The following is a 16580-nucleotide window of genomic DNA, read 5'->3' on the forward strand; positions in this document are numbered from 1 at the left end:
TTGTATATGCTGGATTTGATGTGATTCGAGCCATGGACTAATTATCTCAATATCATGTGGTCATGGATTATTTTTCCAAGACTGTTACCTTAGCCAATCGCGATGTACCACCAATCATATGGCAGAGAGTAGCTAGCCATAGGCAAATAGGGATTATATCTTATGTTCATGTTAGGATACTTATCTCCAGTGGTTGTGAGTATTATCTCGCTTATATTATGATGCTACTGTTGAGAGTCCATCGCTTGACTCTGTTATTGTTGTTTTATTTTTTTGATATGTTCCCTATCAACTTGTAGGTATTCCCTCTATTCGTGATATTGAGTCTATTGACCTCGAGTCTAGCACCCAAACTATTATTGTTGCACCTTATTGTATGGCTCCTGCAGAGCTTAACAATCTAAATTCTTAGCTTTGGGGTGTAGCCGCATTTTCTTTGAAGGATCTGATGCTTCATGCTTGGAGATTTCATTCTTCGATCGAACAATTTAAGGTTTCAGGGGATAGACCCCATGGTGCAAATATGCTTCTGGAGTTATTGGATAGAGTTAGGATGATTTAAGATACATTAAGAGCAACTCAGAGCAGGTAGATGGCCTATGGAGATTGTTGGCTTCATGCCTTAAAATTTATAGTTGGTGATCATGTATTCCTCTATGTATCGCCCATGACGGGTGTGATGAAATTTGGGAGGAAGGGTAAGCTCAGTCCTTGATATATTTATTTTGAGATTCTCCATATAGTTGGTGAGACAGCTTATGAGTTAGCTTTACCTCTGTACATTGTTGTTGTTCATTTAATTTTCCAAGTCACTATGTTGTGGCGATTTAACTTGATACTTCTCATGTGCTTAGATGGGACCTACTCTAGTGGGATGAGCATTTGACCTTTGTGGAGGATCCTATGCTTATTTTGTCAAGTGATGTGAGACAATTACGTACTAGGAAGATTACTATAATTAAGTTTCAATGGAGGCACCGCCTAGTGAAGGAGGCCACTTGGGAGATTGAGAGCGATATATGGTCCCAGTATACCAACTTATTTGAGACATTCAATATTTCCTCATATTTAATTTTAGGGGACGAAAGTTCCTTTTAGTAGTAAATATTGTAATGACCCTTCTAGTCAATTTTCATATGTCCTAGTTATTTTCATTGTTAGAGCTTTTCCATAGATGTCCTAAGTCATTTATGACCTGATGGAAAAGATAACTCGATTATCGAGCAATTTATTTGGTTTTTATAGTCAATTTCCTATTTAGACGTCTTCACTAGTTTCAAATGGCCATCGAGAAAAAACATATGTGAAACAATTCAAGATGGAAATTTTAACTACCAGCAGCTATATAATAACTATTATTGGCTTGGTAGACCTTTGGTTTGAGTCCCAATTCACCCAAACTCATTTTGACCTATTGGTGGGAAAGTTGGATAATTAGAAATTTGGGTGTGGGAGTCACATTTTGTTAAAAGAACCTCGGATGGAAAATCCAACTTCACCAACGCATTTAGAACATTGAAATTAGTGTGGTTATAGAGTTCATTTCCCTCTATTGGATTCTAAATGAATCCTAAAGCATTGGCCAAACTATGAATTTCTTCAAAGTTTTAGTTGATACTGGTGCAAGGCGAGGATGTCACAATCTCAAAAGCTTGAATGGCGATCTCCCCACCAGAATCATGGTCCATAGATGGTAATTGCGACATTTCTTTGCCTTGGAAGGGTATTTAAAGGCATTTTAAGCCGCATTTTGAGAACTTTTCTCTCTTCTGAGAGAACAACAAACCCTAGTATGGTATGTTGAACTCAAAGTGAATCTTGGGAGATTGATGAAAATATATGTTTGTGATTTACATCAAATTAAAGGTATGTATCCTTCATTTTTATGCCTGAATTTCTTGAATTCTTGACCAAAATCCCAAGTATCTTAAAGGCTTGATTTAGCCCAAATAGGCTTATTTTTCACCTATTTGTTGAGGTTTATGATTCCTTGATGATGTATCAACTTTGGGTTTACCTAAAATTTGAGTTTTCCATAAGCCTAACACACTTGGGATTTTTGGTGTCATTTTTGGACTGATGTGTGAGCTAATGCTAACACATTTGAGGCTTTTAATAAAGAATAATGATGAAATCTTAAGCAACTTTTGTTGTTTTTGATTGTTTTATTTCTGATTTTGTAGAAGAAGCTAATATGTTAGAGAACCAACAAAAATGGAAAAAAATAAACTGAAATCTGAAGTAAATAGATGCAAAGTATGGCTGACGACATTTGTGATAAGTCGTCAGTTTTGTGATAAGCTATCAGCTTCATCGTCAGCCATAGACAGAGAATTAGCCTAAGTTGAAAGTTGTGACAACATTTTGTGGTAGGTCACCCAGGAGCTGATAAACCGTCAAGAATGTCGTCAGCCTAAGGCATCACATGAGAACTGAAGCATATACTTGACGACAATTGTGATAAGTCATCAAGAAGCTGATAGGGAATCACCATTTGTCATCAGCGTTAGACAGTGAGTACCAAAAGCATAAAGGAAGCTGATGACATTTGTGATAAGTCGTCAACCTCCTGATAGGATATTACAAATAGCATAACCTAATTCAAGGAATTTTTTAATTTTATTATTTTGTTTCCATAATTAGGGTAAACTATTTAAGGCCTTGTTTATTGTTTTCTTAAGGGTTCCAAACCTTGAGTTTTGAGACATGATACTTTAATATTTTCTCTCTCTAACTTCTTGTCTTTAAAAAACAATTATTTTGAAGAGAATTTAATCATTATTTTGGGATTTTCTATTGTGATCTAATCTAAGATTTACTAGTTATTATTCATCCTGTGGTAAGTTTATCTTTAAAAGCATGAATTCATCTAGTTGTTTCGATTATTACGTCATAAGCAGCTAAATTCCTTTAACCTGAATTATGGGATCTAGGGGTAGATCTTGAAAAGGTGTTGAGTGTTCAAGATTCGAAAGGTGGTAGGAATCCTTGATAATTCTAATGTTTTAATTTCTGTCTGTTGGTTCCAAATAATAGATAATACCTGCTTTGATTTTCTTGAGGAAGAAATCAAATATAGTGGAAAGTGAATTATCAACAGGGACTTAGAAATACTAAAATTCCATTTAATAATCAGCATTGTAACAAGGTTAGTTAACCTGAGGTAAAATCTGGGCAGTTAATATAAATTCCGTAAGTCTGAGAGGATTAGGTAATTAAATGCTTAAGTAGGTCGAGAGATATTTTATCATAACTTCAATAACGATAACTTGTTGTTCCTAATTATCGTGAGAATCTTGAATCACTATTAGCATCTGTCAAGTACCAAAACCCATAGTGAACATAATTCTGGTTTTCCATAAACTCTTTATTACAAATACTGAAACTAAAGTGACCAATAAGTATTTGTTGTTCATCAAATACCCTCATTTTATCTTTTCATATCATTTGTTTGAATTTAACTTGTAAATTTTGTTTCAAACTAGATTAATCGCCGTTCACATTGTGCCCTGTGGATTTGACCCCGACTCCAAATTTGGGTAAATATATTGACAACGATCGCCTTGCACTAAATTGACGTATAAGTTGAGCGTTACCATAAAAAATGCCGTTGTCGGGGAATAATTTGGCGTATTGAGTTGGTTTGGAATTTTAGCCTACATGCTTGAATTCAAACTTGTAAATATTTGTTTTTAGTTTATTTTTATTTCTTATCTTAGATGTACTTTTATTTTAGTCTATGGCATCATGTAATGAACATGATCTTGGTGGGTGGAAATCTTATCTTGATGATCCATGTCCTTAACGTGATGGACCTCACTTTTGGCAAGACTATAGATATGCTCCCCAGAGAGAGATGTGTGCACCATATCCATCCTGTCGATAGTATGATTGTTCTGTATGTGGTGGTCAAGATGGACATTGAAGTGATTGCCCAAATTCCCTCTCCACCTATTTTTCTAACCTAAAGTCTAGTTCTTTTTATGATTTTGATAGGTCTTTTGGTTAAGAAAAGAAGAATGGAGCACCGGAAAGAGTGGCATTGAAGCTATGCTGCAACTAATGTTTGATCGTATGGACACAACGAATGATATCATATGTGATATATGTTAAGATATTAGGGCATTAACAAGGAAAGAGAAAGGATAGGGGAGATGGATATCGAGGTCAATCATCTAAGGCACTCTTCTACATTATGTTTAGATAATATTTTGTCTGTGGAATCATTTAGACTAATCAAAGAGTGTGAATATGAGGAGCAAGAATCCTATAATGATGATGAGCCTGATATTTATCAACCCTTGAAGATTTCCCAACCAACCAAACCAACCATGAGGGATGATGCCAAGATTGGGGAAATAGTGCTAGAGGCAAAAGAAGAAATCAAGCACAATACTTGTGAATACTCTAGTCCATTTCGGGCTAAAGATAATAATAGGGATGTTACTCCAAAAGTAAGAGTTAGTCCTCCTGCGAACCACTTTTCAATATTTTGCCTGGTGGATGTGATAAAAGTCGAATCACCCAAGAAAATGATAAATTTTGAAAATGAGGAGAAAAATTTTAACATTTTGGAGTTTATATTTCCAAAAGGGTATACCACAACCCCAATTGTGAAGGCCAAGAATCCTAAAGATCAATGTCTATTTAGTTGCTCTTTAAGATCCGCACTGCTTCCCAATGAGCCCACACGAAAGTTTGATAAAAAATTGGGCAAGAAATTTAAGTCTTCGAAGTGGTGTGATAGAACATTCCTTATCATGCCCTCACCTTCACCCAACAGACCTAAAAAGAGTAAACATCAAAAGATGGGCCGACAATTCAAATCGTCTAAAGGGAGGGATAAAAGATGACTGAAAGATATTGTGCTATGGCACTAAATTAGGCACTTCTTGGGAGGCAACCCAAGGTATTTTGTTGTTTGTACTCATATTATGTGATTGACATCAGATCTTTGCACCTATGGTGCCACAAGTATGTTTCTGAATCTCTTGTTTCGGTTTGACGTATTAGAGACAATGTATGATTATTAGTTGAGGGTAGGACTACTTGTGGGTGTTGATTTCCTCTTGGGGTTTTTGTTGTTATGCTTCTTTTCCCCGGATTCTTGTCCCTAGTAGAGCCGGAATATTTAGGCGTATTGTGGTTTATTGTAAAATATTGTAGTTGACTAGGAGAAATACAAGTACCTTAGGCAGTTAACATATTTTTGTGATTTTTGAGCACCTCTCCAATGGACTAAGTATTTAACTGTGTGAATTGCATCTGATTGAGACCACTGTGCATCTTTGTATGGCATTAGTTTTAGTGATGCAGTAATCATTACTAAACAGGTACATGAACTGAATGAGTAGTAGCTTGTGATATTCTTGTATGCCATGTGCGTGTGAGATCTTACACAGTTCCCGTTGTATGTTGAAATCTAGAACTTGCCCGGTTAGTCTTACCTTGGTTGAAGGATAGGGGTTAGGAAAAGATCATAGGTTGTTTTGATATTAGCTCACTTTTAGCCTAAATAACCTTCCCTGTATGTAGAATATCCCTTGATCCCTGCTTTGAGCCCAATTAGCCTATTTCTTTTTATGATACCTATTACTTTTTCAGTTTATATCATAATGAACTTGTTTTGGACCTGGTCCTCCTTGGACACTATACAATTGACTAAGGAAAATGGCCAAAGTTAAGTGTGGCTATCATAGGAGTGAGTGATGTAAAATGAGTAGGAAGAAAGGTAGAGTAAAAGAAAAGAATAAAAAGTTGAGTGTGGTAGAAAAGAGCAAGAAAAAGAAAAATTGTGCAAAAAAAAATTAATTCAGAAAAGACTACACTCATCCTAAATAATTGTGATCAAGAAAAGAGAAGAGCAGAAAAGGCTAATGAGAGAAACCCCAAAAAACTAGTGTAGTTTCAAGGAGGCTTAGACACTTTAAGTACTATCGAGTATCATACCATCCCCTAGCCTACATTACAAGCATAAGAGAAGTCTTATAGTGATCCTAGCTGACCAATCTGAAGATCTAGATAATGAAAATAAGGGCAAGCCTATGGTACTTGGCATACACTGATTGAATCATTCTGAGAGTGAGTTTTTTTATTGTCCCCATAGTTATATATATAATTCCTGATATGAGATGAGGGGTATTTCTTTGCTTTAAAGGCACACTGGTTACATTGCTAGTTACTAACTTGTTCGGGTAGTGTAATACTGGTCTATGCATGGTTTTTATAGCTGAATTTATGCCATATCTTGAGTCCTGTGTGTTGCATTAGTGTTCTTCATTGTACTTAAATTGAATAACTTTGGAGATGGTGAAAGTATTTTGAGATGATATGGATGATTAACTGCTAAATGTGCTTTGTATTCTCTTAGTTGTGCTGCGTTGCTTGAGGACAATAAATTGTTTTAAGTTAAGGGTGTTCATGTGTGAGTGAATGCTAACACATTTGAGGCTTTAACTAAGAATAATTGCGAAGTCTTAAGAAACTTTGTCATTTTTGATTGCTTTATGTTTGATTTTGCAGTAAAGCTAGGATGCTAGGGAACCAACAAAAATTGAAACAAATGAGCTAAAATTAGAAGTAAATAAAGGTGAAGTATGGCTGACGATATTTGTGATAAGTTGTCATCCCTGTGATAAGCTATCATCTTCATCTTCAGTAGAAGACAGAGAATTTTCCTAAGTTGAAAGCTATGATGACATTTTATGAAGGACGTCAAGAAGCTGATAAGTCATCAAGATTGCCGTTAGCCTAAGGTAGAACATGAGAGCTGAGGAAAAGCCTTGACGACATTTGTGATAGGTCGTCAAGGAACTGATAGGGAATCACCATTTGTCATCAGTGTTAGGCATCAAGTAGCAAAATCATAAAGGAAGCTGGCAACATTTCTGATAAGTCGTCAGCCTTCTAATAGGCTATCACAAATGGCGTCACCTAATCCGAGGAATTTCTGAATTTTATTATTTTTTCCCATAATTATGGTGAACTATTTAAAGCCTTGTTTAGGGTTTTCTGAAGGGTTCCAAACCTGAGTTTTGAGAAATATATTTTTGTTATTTTCTCTCTAGTTTCTTGGCTTGAAAAAAAAGCGATTACTTTGAATAGATTTTAATCATTATTTTGGGATTTTCTTTGTGATTTAATCAGAGAATCTCTAGTTTCTATTCATCATATGGTAATTTTATCTTTCAAATCATGAATTCATCTAGTTGCTTCGATTATTACGTCATGAGCAGATAACTTCCTTTAACCTGAATTATCAGATTTAGGGTTAGGTCTTGATAAGGTGTTGAGTGTTCAGGATTCGAAAGGTGGTAGGACTTCTTGATAATTCTGATGTTTTAATTATTGTCTGTTGGTTACAAACGATAGATAACACCTACTTTGATTTGCTTGATAAATCAATAAAATATAGTGGGAAGTGAATTATCTACAGGGACTTGGAAACACTAAATTTCCGCTTAATAATCAGCATTGTAACAAAGTTGGTTAGCCTGAGGTAAAATCTGGGCAGCGAATATAAACTCTCTAAATCCGAGAGGATTAGGTAATTAAATGCTTATGTAGGTCAAGAGACTTTTAAGTATAACTTCGATAAAGATAACTTGTTGTCCTACCCACCATGAGAATCTTGAACCATTAGTAGCATCTGTCAAGTACCAAAATCCCTAGTGAACATATTTCTTGTTTTTCCATTAACTCTTGATTACAAGCTGAAATTAAGGTGACCAAAAATTATTTTCTAATCTCCAAATCCCCCCATTTTATCTTTTCGTTCCTGTTGTTTGAATTCAACTTGTAGCTATAGTTTGAAATTAGTTTAGTCACCACTCATATTATTCCCTTTGGATCCGGTCCCGACTCCAAAGTTGGGTAAATATATTGACGTTGACTGCCTTGCACTAAATTGATGTGTAAGTTGAGCGTTTTCATGGACCTGAGACACAATGGTACAATATGGGTATCGATATTTTGTAGTGAAGTGTAGAATGTGTTTTTAATAGCTTCGCTTCTTAAAGAAGCTTCTCTTGAAGGAAAAAGTGAATGTTTAGCAGATTGTTAATCTTACATCAGATTTGAGATAGGCTAAGTTTATTACTAGTTAGATTGATCTATGTCATGATATAATTATGAAATCTTATTGTTGGGATGTATTTTAAATATTAGGTCGATGAGTTCTAAGAATTGGATTAATTGGACCATTAAGGCAATGTGAATCTTAGAGTTGAAAGGCTTGACTTATTCCCCTTTTATCTTAGCTTGAATAGACTTCATTACTCATGTTTAGCATGAAAATACCTTAGATTATTCAATATTAGGTGAAATGCTCTAGTTGCTCATGCTTATAGTTAAATTGGCCTTCGTTTTTTATACTAGAGGAGGTTGCCTTAGTAAAACTGCTTGAGTAGAATATTAACATTAAGGTTTATGGTGGCTTGCTATATCTAAGAGTTTATTTAGATACCTTAGCGTAGTCTAGGGTAGAAATTAACTTACAATGCATTTCGGGGATTTAGAAGCAGGATAGTTGACCCACCATAAGGCAAGATTTAGGATTAGTTCCCTTGAACCCTTACGCTTAGTAATCGACTAGAGAGTGCCCTTTAGAGGCAATATTGATAACTCTTTGTACTTTTTAGTTATGTGGAATGGCATTAAGAATAATGCCCAAGTGATTATGCCTTGCCTTATTGGATAAAGCTTATGTCAAGGTAATAATTATGTTTTTGTTATTGACTATTGTTTGGGCTAATGAATAAACTATTGAATGAGCCCTTGACAATAATATGGCCTAAGCCAAAAATAGTGTTATGAATAAGCTATAGATTATGTCATGCTTTAGATATTGCTCATACTAGTGATAATTTATCTTTAGGTCAATGATAAGCCATTGAATATACTATCAATGGTCAATTGTTCATGATATCATTTATGGTTAGGACCATGGTCTAAATGACTAGATTATTGATTATGTAATGATGAGTCCTTGATTATACTCTTGACTAAGTCGTGACTACATCATTGAGTGAGCCATTGATTAGGCTAGTGGCTGGGCCGTCGACTATGCCATTGCCCATGTCACGATCATCCTTAATTATTATGCTAACAATTATATTGGAAATCTTCCTTATTGTCAATATTTTAAATGATGATTTTAATGGTTATAGAAGGCACTCTCATTGACTTTATGTAAAGATATTCTAAAAATTATGCTTGTACTCATGATATCTCATTATAAGACTACTTATGTTAATGTTGTTGCCACTTATTGTACACATTCATAGACACATCTCTTCGGTATGGGATGGAGGAATATGTTGGTGCTAAAGATTTTAGTTCTGGGGGGAAACCCGATGATAGTTTATAATATTCATGTTACTTATACACATATCTATTGATAAAATGACATTGACAATAAACATTGAATTATGGAGGTATGCTCTTCTTCCCATTTCCTTTATACTTATTTACTTTAGCCCTCGTGGGGCTTGTTATTTACTTCATACCACATGAGGCCTGCCCTTTATTAATGATATTAATTTACATATTGTGATGGTATGATGTTATATTAATACCCAGCAAGGCTGGAGGATACTATAGTGATTTTTTGATACCCGATAAGGACGAAGGATATTATGATGATAAAATAATACCTGGAAAGTTTGGAGGCTATTATGATGAAATGTTGATACCCGGGAAGGCAAAAAGATATTTTGATAATATGATGATACTCGGTGTGACAAGATGATATTATGATTATATGACGATACCGGTGCGTCCGGATGATATTATTATGATCAAATGATACCTAGTGAGGCCGAATGATATTGTGATGATATGATGATACTCTATATGTCCAGAGGATATTTTGATGTTATTTTTTTACCTGGAAAGTTGGAAGAATACTAATGATATGATGATCATCAGTAATGCTGGAGGATGATTATTGATTTGTCTATGTGTACATCTACAGGTTCAAACCTAGCAAGCCCTATGTATGGAAATTATATGTTTATTTATTCTCTTGTGTGGTTGGGTAAAATGTTAATACTTGAGGCGTTGGTTATAGTCTCCTAATGATTTAGGGTATGAAGTGGAATAGATGTTGATTTAAGGTGGAAAAAGTGATTAGAGGAGGATATTCCTTAAGTGGCTAACTGTGACTAATAGGTTTGTGAACCATAGTGACCAAAAGGACTTGTGGAATTGATGGCTAATAATAGTGATGATGATTTTATTATAGATATAAGTGATAATGGGTATAGCGATGGTGATGCTAAGTTGCTATAGATGACTAAGTCTATAATGTTTGTTAGTTATTAAACGAAGATTGGTGGACTAGTGATGCTAGTTAATAAAGATGTTAGTTGATAGATGAATAGTGAATAAATGGTAAATAGCGATCATTTGATGAATAGTGACTAGTGGGATTGTGATGGCTAGAAAAAATATTGGTTAATTATCGAATATGGTCTAGTGGTGAATCTTAGTTAGATGCTAGATATTTGTTATTTAGTGAATAATGAAAAGTTGTTGACTTATGAAGAGAGATTGTGTAATGAATAGGGGATACATAATAATCAAAGGGATCTTTACGCCTAGCAAGTTAATGTTCTAATAATAAGCATGATCTTGGGCGTATTTATATGTCCAAACACTACTATTTACCCATGTTTGGACTTTTTTTTAGAATGAAATTTGTGCTAATTATATTGAATTATGAGTTAAATTATGTTTCGTGGGTAACCGATGCGATTAGAGATACAGGGTAAATTTTTCATGGATTTGGAAGAAAATTGGATACGCATCATGAAGATATGAAAGACCTTGTGGATCAAAGTCAAAAACATATGGAGATACATGAGAGTAAGAAGAAAAAAAAGGGCTGAGGATTGACGAAAAGAAAGAAAAAAACTGGAGAAAAGTTCTAGTGACGCGACTCTATCTCAATGCTCCAGTGCATCGACGCGATGTCAGCACATCATGTCGATTGTTAAAGTTTTAAAACTTAGCCAAATTTTGAGGAGCAAATTCCAGTAACACAACACGATTTAAACTCGTGGCATCGTGTGGTGAAGAACTTGACTTAGTCTAATTTTAAAAGGTAAATTCCAGTGCATCAATACGATGTTGGCGTGATGTAATGGCTGTGTTGATGTGATTATCGACACATCGCATCAAGGCTTCAGATCAGGTGAAATTTTCTCAAGTATAAAAGGAACACGTGAGCACAATTCCAAACACTTTTGGCAAGTACAGCAGTGGTGGAAAAGTATAGAATTCTTTCTTTTAGGGTTCTTATTATTTATTTTGAACTTCTTTTCCTAAATACGAATTTTGGGTATGATTAATTACTTATTGTTGATATTTTATTCAAACATGAGTGGCTAAATACCCTTGTTCTAGGGTTGAGGTAAAAAATATGATTACTCTTTGATATTCTTTTAAGGAGCAAGGTTCTTACCCTTTTATGAAATAAGGGGTTTGAATTAGCATTTAGGATAGGGATATACCTTGAAGCCTTGTTTGGTTCAATTACAAGAAGAGTACTTAATGAATCTAGAAGAATTGTTATATCTTTGCGGGAGTTGTAGCTACAATATTCAATAGATATAATATTTGAGGTCGGGAGACAAAAATCATGGCTTAAACCTTGCCAACCCACAACGCTTTTCATTAGATATAATATTCAATAGATCTAATATTCTTATCATTATTGTTTACAACCGTTGTTTTCTTTGCATTAGTCATAAACTTTTATTTCTAATTAATTACTTTATATTTTTATTCTCAAGTTCAAAATCATATTGATACTTTACAACACTAAATACTCATTATCTAAAACTAAAAGTTGGTTAAATTTCTAGTTGCTTAGTCATCATGGGAACGATATCTGATTACCTATATCACTATATTATTTGTATGATCATGTGCACTTGCATATGCATCTGAGTCTCAACGAGTTTTTGCCGTCGTTGCCGAAGACTAATATAATTAGTAATTTTCTATATTTTTGGTTTTTAATATTAGATTTACGTGTTAATAACTTGATCTTAGCGGTTGAATTTTTGCAGGTTTTGTTGAATCCAGGACTGGCGAGAGCTAAAGAGTTGGTAGAGCCTTTTGCAGAACCAGAATAGATATTTCAACAAAGGCGAAGAATGGTTGAACAAAAAATGAACTGGTGGATGCAAATGTGGCAAATATTCTGCCTTTTTCAATCTAGTTATTCCTTCTCAACCAGCTGCTAGACCTATCAGTGAGGTGGAAATCCTTCTCAGGAACCATGTGACGAGCAGTATTCTCAAGCCCGAACTAGGAAGTCAATTTGAATTAAAGTAGAATATGGTGCAATTCCTGAATTCAGTGAGGCAATTTCATGGACTTTCACACGAAGATCTGCAATAGAATATACAGACCTTCTTGGAAATCAGTGATACAAACATTCCTGGAGGAGTGAATCCTGATTATGTTAGGTTGACACTCTTTTCTTTCTCTCAAATTGGGGAAAGCTAAAAGGTGGTTACATGTTGAACCACCACTCTCCATCACTACATGGGAAGATCTAGCTCGAAACTTTCTTATTCAATTCTTTCCATCTGGGAAGATGGCACACTTGAGGAGTAAAATCTTGAGTTTTAGACAGAAAGATAGAGAGAATCTCTACCAAGATTGGGAGAGATTTAAGGGTATGCTCAAAAATTTCCCTCACCATCATCAATCCAATGATGTTCTTATGCATACTTTCATATAAGGATTGGAGAAAAACAAAAAGATTTTCTTGGATTCAGCAGCAGGTGGACTGGCTCTTGAAAAGATATATGAAGAATTGTACACACTAATGAATCGGATTTCACAAGGGAACCCTGACTGACATACAGACTAGAGGAGTACTCCTAAAAAGGTTGTAGGGGTATTGGAGGTAGATTAGTTCACTATAATACAAGAACATATCGCAGCCATGCAAAATCATATGATTACTCAACTTCACAACATAAAGTTGGGTGTTACACAACTAGCAGCCATAGTAAATATAGTCCAATAGGTGAATTCTTGGTGTGAGTTTCGCGGAAGTGGAGAGCTTGTAGCTGATGGTTGCACGGCTAATTTAGACTTTGTCAACTATGTGGGTAATGCAAATTATCAGGGACAACAAAATTTTTGTAACTTTTATAATCCCAACAGGAGGAACCATCCCAATTTTCTATGGGGTGGAAATCAAGTGCAGATTGTAAATCAATACAAGGGATAAGTACAACCAAATCCACAGCCAGCTTAGAATAATCATGCGGCTACTAAATCTAGCAACATAAAGGAATTGATGAATAAGTTTATGTCTCAACAAACATAATTTGCAATAGAAATTAAGACTCAATAGGCATAGTTTGCAGCTGAGTTGACGAGTCAACAATCGCTTACAAGAAATCCAGAGTTGTAACTGGGCCAAATTACTGGAGCAAAGAATACACCTCAAGGAGTATTACCTAGCCATACAGATACAAATCTTAGGCAGGTAAATATGGTTACAACAAGGAGTCGGCTACAAACTAAGTAGACATTTTACTAGCAGGTTGGTACCACAATTAATGATGAGGGTGCTAAAGACAATGCAGAGAAAGAAATCAAGGGAAAAGGGGCAAATGAAGAAATTTATGTGGAAAAGAAGACTCTTCCCTTACTTTTTCCTCAAAGGGTAAGGAAGCATCAATAGAAACTAAGTTAAAAAAAGTTATTAGATCTTCTGAAGCAGGTTCAAGTGAATCTTCCTCTTGTTTACATTCTGCAGAGTATGCCAAAATATGCAAAATACTTGAAGGACATAGTTGCAAATAAGAATAAGTTGACCGAGTACACTACGATTTCACTTACTCAAGAGTGCACATCCAAGATTCAAATAAATTTCCCATAAATATTATGGATCCAGGTAGTTTCACCTTGGAAATTACCAGTGGACAGACCATTTGTTCATGTGGATTATGTGACTTGGGAGCTAGCAAAAATTTTATGCCCATATCGTGGTGCTGAAAGATGGGTCTTGGGAGTCCCAAACCCACTACTATTACTTTACAGTTACTAGATCGATTACTTACTAGGTTGGACAGTATTATCGAGGATGTTTTGGTGTAAGTAGGATACTTAATCTTTTTGGTGGATTTTGTAATTCTTAACTCTGAGGCTGATCCTGTAGTTTTATTTATTTTGGGATGACCCTTCGTAGCACTTGGACAGTCACTAATTGATGTAGCGTCCTGGAAAATGACAATGCGAGCGAATGATAAAGTAGAAGTCTTTGATGTGTACAAGGCACTGAAACTGCCAGCTACATATGAGGAGTTGTCATCTATATCAGTTGTTGACCGTGTTTTGGATTGGTAGTTACTGTTGTCTGATGATCCATTGGAGTGGGATTTGATGGGTCATGATCTTGATGGAGATGTGGAAGTATTAGAATTGGTCCAGGTTATAAATTTGGCAGTGATTCCAATGAACAAAGTGCCTGTCGAGCCATTGGATAGGCCAATCGCTCCATCACCCAAGGACTCAATTGATGAAGCTCCTAACTTAGAGCTTAAGGTTCTACCTCCTGATTTACAATATGTTTTTCTTGGTGATCAAGATACTTTGCCTATTATTTTGTCTACGATTTTAACAGATATGCAAGTAAAGAAAGCTATAGCAGTCCTAAAGAGGAGAAAAAAGGTGATCGAAATTAATCTAGTATTTTGCATGCACAATATTTACATGGAAGAGGGTTACAGACCGAGAGTGCAGCAATAAAGAAGGTTGAATCCTGTGATGAAGGAGGTGGTCAAAAAAAGTGATCAAGTGGTTAGATAGTGGTATTGTCTAACCAATTTTGATAGCAAATAGGTGAGTCCAGTGCATTGTGTACTGAAAAAGGAGGGATGACTGTGGTAACTAATGATGATAATGAGTTGATCCCCATATATATGGTGATTGGTTGGAAGATCTGTATTGACTATCGAATATTGAATAAAGCGACTCATAAAGATCGCTATCCTATTTCTTTCATTGACCAAATGCTGGATAAATTGGCGGGACAAAAGTGTTATTGTTTTCTAGATGGGTACTCCGACTACAATCAGATTATTATAGCATCGAAAGACCAGGAGAAGACTACTTTCACCTATCCTTATGGTTCATACGTGTTAGGACATATGCCCTTCGGCCTATGCAATACACTTGCTATATTTTAGAGATGTATGATGGCGATATTCTTCGACACGGTTGAAGACTTTGTAGAGGTATTAATGGATGATTTATCTATGTACGGTAATTCTTTTGAAAAGTTCTTGCAGAATTTTGATGGAGTTCTAGCTCGATGTGAAGAGACAAACTTGGTGCTAAATTGGGAAAATTTCCACTTCATGGTTAAGGAAGGAATAGTCCTAGGACATAAAGTGTCATGTAAAGGACTCAAAGTACATAAGGCGAAGGTTGAAGGGATTGAAAAATTGCCACATCCAGTCACAGTTAAAAAAGTGCTATGCTTTCTAGGACATGCAGGTTTCTATAGGCGGTTCATTAAAGATTTATCAAAGATTGCAAGCCCTATGTGCAAATTATTGGAGAAAGAGGTAAAGTTTGAGTTCGAGGATGATTGCCAAGTAGCTTTTGAAAAACTAAAGAAGCAGTTGATTAAAGCACTAATTCTGATTGCAGCACACTGGGAGTTACCATTTGAGCTGATGTGTGATGCTAGAGGCGTTGTTGTGGGAGAAGTTTTAGGTCAAAGAATATATAAGGTATTTTACTTGATCTACTATGCTAGAAAAATATTGAATGATGTTCAAGTTAATTATACGATTACAAAGATAGAAATATTGGCAGTGGTGTATGCATTCGACAAGTTTAGATCTTATTAAGTTAGCACTAAGGTCATTGTTCATACTGACCACGCTACCATTAAGTATCTTGTGAATAAGAACGATTCAAAGCCTCAACTGATTAGGTAGATTTTTCTACTACAAGAGTTTGAACTTGAGGTTAGAGATTTGAAGGGAGTTGAAAATTAAGTTGTTGACCACTTGTCATGGCTGGAAAGTCAAAACTATATAGTTGATGAATCTCTTAGCATTAAGGAAGAGTTTTTTGATGAAAATTTATTGTGTATAGATGCAATAGAGTTCCCATGGCATACTGATATTGTGAATTTAATAGCTTGTGAGGTGTATCCTCCTAATGCCACCACACAACAAAGGAAAAAATTGCTTTATGATTCTCGTGTTTATATTTGGGAGGAACTATATCTCTTTAAATAGGGCCCAGATAGAGTTATTCATAGGTGTGTTCTAGAGGCTGAAGTTTCAAAGGTGCTTGAAAATTGTCACTCGTCCCCTTATGGTGGACATTATGGGGGTGAGAGAACTGCTAAGAAAGTGCTGCAATCAGGTTTTTCTAGCCTACGTTGTTTAGGGATGCAATTGCTTTTGTGAAGAATTGTGACCAATTTCAAAGGTTAGGAACTATACCTATGCGTCATGAGATACCCCTCAATAATATTTTAGAAGTCAAAGTCTTTGATGTATGGGGGATCTATTTCATGGGACTATTCCTAC

General features: G+C 35.4%; 1 non-coding gene across 1 annotated transcript; it reads right to left on the bottom strand.

The window, feature by feature from the left end:
• Positions 1-12613: 12613 nt before the first annotated feature.
• Positions 12614-12720, bottom strand: LOC124892713. Its single transcript, XR_007050393.1, has one exon. It is a non-coding gene; the product is annotated as a small nucleolar RNA R71 (small nucleolar RNA).
• Positions 12721-16580: the final 3860 nt, after the last annotated feature.

Source organism: Capsicum annuum, chromosome 1 (genome assembly GCF_002878395.1).
Source record: "Capsicum annuum cultivar UCD-10X-F1 chromosome 1, UCD10Xv1.1, whole genome shotgun sequence".
In the NCBI taxonomy this organism is placed as follows: domain Eukaryota; kingdom Viridiplantae; phylum Streptophyta; class Magnoliopsida; order Solanales; family Solanaceae; genus Capsicum; species Capsicum annuum.